This window comes from Grammomys surdaster, unplaced genomic scaffold (assembly GCF_004785775.1).
Source record: "Grammomys surdaster isolate TR1022 unplaced genomic scaffold, NIH_TR_1.0 270, whole genome shotgun sequence".
NCBI lineage: Eukaryota > Metazoa > Chordata > Mammalia > Rodentia > Muridae > Grammomys > Grammomys surdaster.
The window spans coordinates 1,096,254-1,100,659 of NW_021604711.1; positions in this window are offsets into that span (position 1 = coordinate 1,096,254).

A 4,406-nucleotide genomic window follows, 5' to 3' on the forward strand; every position below is an offset into this window, starting at 1 on the left:
AGATGGCAAGTCATCTAGGACAAATTTCTCAAGCGGTGACGGGAGTTCGCGCAAAGACAAGAGTGCGCAGGCGCAGTGGTCTTTACGACCACGGGACTGTCCTGTTTCTGTCGCGCGGAACCTAACCTCCAGGGTCCGGTCCTCGGACCTGCAGGGACTGTGACTTCACTCGCCTGGCCATTCGTGAAGCTCTTAGGCTGGAAAGCTGGATATTGAGAAGCAGCACCGGGACTCATGCCCGCTGAAAGTCACTTGCTAGAGTTACCTCTCTCCAGGAGGTGTCGCTGTGGCCACACGCAGCGACCGCACAGGCGCCAGAGTTGGGGAGCCTGATGCGTAGTGCCCAGCAGGCATCATCCAGCACTTTGCTTTAGGTGAAGGATGCGCCCTTCAGCCCTTTGAGGCTCTTGTCATCGAAACCCGGAGAATCCACCTGTCCAAGTCCGGGCCTCCTGCATGAGAAGCCGGAGCCCACAGAACCAGTCATCTATTTTTGGAGAATCACTGGCAACTCAGGGATGTCAGAGCTTGGTCCCAAGCCACTAGCATCCTTCTCAGTAGACACAGCTGTTAGTGCTTGGATTCAACTGCACTTACTCTATCACTGTCCAATTCAAGGTGACTTAATGCTAGCCTCCGCCTCTAGATCCCCAGCTCGATTCTGGGGGCCGTCAGTGCCTGGTCCCCATTGCCAGGCCAAAGGAAAATACTTGGAAACTACTTCTTTAATGAATAAAATCGAACACATCTCTGTTTTCAGGAGAAAGTGACTGAAGTCCAGACCCAGAAGGTAGCTTAGCCATATTCGTTGTGGGAATTCAGCTGCAGACTCAGGCTTCACATGCGGAAGTTAAAAGGAAATAGTAGAGAGCGCATTAATGATTAGAGAGCCTGGAAACAAATGGATGCAGATGGGTATACTTTAGGGAGCTCAGCCTGCAGACTCTAGGTCAGCACACAGCTGTTAGCTTGGAAGTCAGTTCGTGAGATTCCCAAAGCCACCTTCGGGGAAGAGGAAAGGCATGTGGTCACAGCCTCCCAGGTCGGGTGCAGTGCAAGCTTGTAAGAAATTCTTTTAGCTTAGAGCCAAGAGTCATACAAGCAGATTCCAAGCCCCTCTCTCCTAGCTGGAGGCTGCCACCTGCTGGTCTTTACTGGAAGAGTTAGAAAGTTACAGGCTGAGCCATGGATCAAAAAGGGGTAGCATTCTCAATCCCCAAATTACTCATTAAATAAGACTTTTCTGTTCTAAACCAACAGGATGAGAAGTTTGGGAAGGGGGCTAGTGCTGGCTAATTTTATGTTAACTTGGCACAAACCATAGTTATCTGAGAAGAGGGAACTAAGATTGAGAAAAGCCTCGGTATGATTGGGCTGTAGATAAACCTGTTGAACATTTTCTTAGTCATTGGTGGAGACGGGCCCAGCCCACTGTGGGTGAGGCCATCCCTGGGCTGATGGTCCTGGGTTCTATAAGAAAACAAACCTGGGAATAATTTCAGTCACTGGTGTCTGTACTCTCTCAGGCCTTTTCTGTCCTGTAGGGGATTGTTTCCCCCTAGTTAGTAAAGGTTATATCCATAGCAGGAGATAATGTAAGCTCCTGGTTTGGGCCTACGAATGAAACCATAGGTCTTAAGGAACCCTCATTTTAAAAAAAACGGTTCAAGCCGGGCAGTGGTGGCGCAAGCTTTTAATCCCAGCACTTGGGAGGCAGAGGCAGGCGGATTTCTGAGTTCGAGGCCAGCTTGATCTACAGAGTGAGTTCCAGGACAGCCAGAACTACACAGAGAAACCCTGTCTCGAAAACACAAAAACAAAAAAAAACAAAAAAAAAAAAAAGAAAAGGAAAAAGAAAGAAAGAAAGAAAGAAAAAAAGAAAAGACGCGGTGGGGGCCAACTATCTAATCCGTGGGGCAACTCTGCTTAGCTCCCATTGCCATCTTCCACACTAGCAGCGGCCAGAGGCAAGACCCACGAGACGCCATGGCGACTAGCTCTTCGAACCCACCATGCTGCCTCCACAAAGCTCTGCTGAGCCCCTGATAATGTCTGCCATGCTTGTGGTACCTGGTAGAATAAAGACCCTTAAAACTTAAAGATTCTCCAATAGATTTATATATTTGGAAATGCTCAATAAACAAGATGCCCACACAATTAGAATTGTTACCCAATATCTAACCTTTCGGTATACATTGTTACCCTGGACTGCTTTCAACCCATTCGTCTTCCTCCACAGTTGCTAGCTCTCTGTCCCTTTCTCCTCCCCTTCCTCTTTCCTTCTCCCAGCTCCACCTCCTCTTTTACTGCCCAATCACCAAGCTCCACTGCAAATACAATGTAGCAGATAAATATCCTGCTACAGCCCCACATGTAGAATACCAGGTGAAGTGATCTTACATTGTGCCTGGTGGTACGGCTACCACTAGGTCTTCACTGAGTTTTACCGTTCACAATGACAGAAGCAAGACACTTCCAGTTATGTCTTTATCTATCTTGCCCTGACAGGTTACCCTCATCTACCCAGCTGCTGGAAGCTGGAGAGAGCCAGTTTCTAGACGTTGCTGTTCTTGAATCAAAACCTATTCCACCACCGGGCTCAGGGCTAACTCCTGTCCTACAGGGAGGCAGAAGGTGACTCTAAGAACAAAGCTCTCATCAAGCCACATTGCCTTGGTGTAGGCCCTTGGCAGCAGTCCCAGAGCCTCCACCAAGCTGGCCACAGAGCCTATTATGAACTAAGGACTGAATTTTATAAGCACAGCTTTTGCCTTCCTGTGAACCTACTGTCTGACTGTCCCCTAAATGTGAGATGCTTTCAGGCCCAAATCATTAATTTAGTGGGGAAGAGGGAAGGTTGTGGCCATAGTACTGGGATGAAGGCAGACCTTCAAGCAGAGACACTTGAGATGTGTGTGCGTGCATCCATGTGTTCTATGTATGGAATTGTCTTTGTGGAACTGTGCAGGTCCCCATGTATGTCTTAGAAGTTCATGTATCACCGGGCGGTGGTGGCACACGCCTTTAATCCCAGCACTTGGGAGGCAGAGGCAGGTGGATTTCTGAGTTCGAGGCCAGCCTGGTCTACAGAGTGAGTTCCAGGACAGCCAGGGTTACACAGAGAAACCCTGTCTTGAAAAACACAACAAAACAAACAAGCAAACAAACAAACAAACAAAAAGGTCATGTATCTCTGTGTACAGTCCCTGTGTGTTTATACACATCTATTTATATAAAAAAAATCCGAGTTTGTAAATGTACCCTGGGGGTTGCCTGCCTGTGTGAAGGTGTGTGTTCCTGTGGGAGTGACATCTGTGTACTAGAGGCATCCCTGTTGGAGAATAAGAATGTGGATCTGTGAATACACTGCTGGCGTGCGCAGTGTGTCACAGCATAATTGTGGCCTGGCAGTCTGGTGGGAAATCAAGGAGCGGTATTAGTGTTGCTAGTTAGCACAGCTGCATACAAACTTCTGCCTCTACTGCTTGTCATGCAGCCACCTCAGGCTCTGGGCTGAACGAGGTCTCTACTCCTATACTAAAAGCACCTGTCAGGGGAGATGAGCAGTTTTGTTCATACTGGAGAGACCAAGCACCTGCTCTGTCTGTCCCTGGCCCCTGGCATGCAGACCCCCTTGGGAGCGTTAGTCTTTGTTTTGACCACTTAGGTACCTCCTACTCACATTCTTGGTTTACAGATCGCCTTGATTCATTTGTTTGTGAGCTAACCATTCAATGTCTGCTCTTGGCTGCTTCTTTTTTTTCTTTTCTTCCTTTTTTTTTTAAAAGCCTTTCTCTTTTTTTTTTTTTTTTTTTTTTGTTGTTGTTGTTTTTCGAGACAGGGTTTCCCTGTGTAGCCCTGGCTGTCCTGGAACTCACTCTGTAGACCAGGCTGGCCTCGAACTCAGAAATCTGCCTGCCTCTGCCACCCAAGTGCTGGGATTAAAGGCGTGTGACACCACCGCCCGGCCATTTTGGCTGCTTCTTGACACACCCTGACCCAGGTTTCTATCCAAGGACTTGCCTCCTGAGCCCCACCTGCAGAGGAAGGAGAGTCTATTGTATTACTTTCCCTGGTGAGGTGAGAATACATCTCTGTCCATGCAGACAGGGAACTGGTGACAGACAATGCAGTGTTGACTGACTTAGTTTGTTGGGCTGACAGGACCATGGGTAAGAGGGTGCCTATGAGAGTGGGGGTGACTCAAAACAGCACAGTCCAGATTGCCTTCTGGAAGCTGCTGCATGAGAAAGTTCCATTTCTAGTTAATCTTTGACTGCATACTCCCACACCCCTCAAGACAACTTGGAGCTGGGGATGGGGCAGGAGAAAGGGAAAGTTGGAGTCCTGGGTGCATGTGCTGATTATCTTCCCCTCCTTTTATTGGGACTGTCAATAGCTTTTTT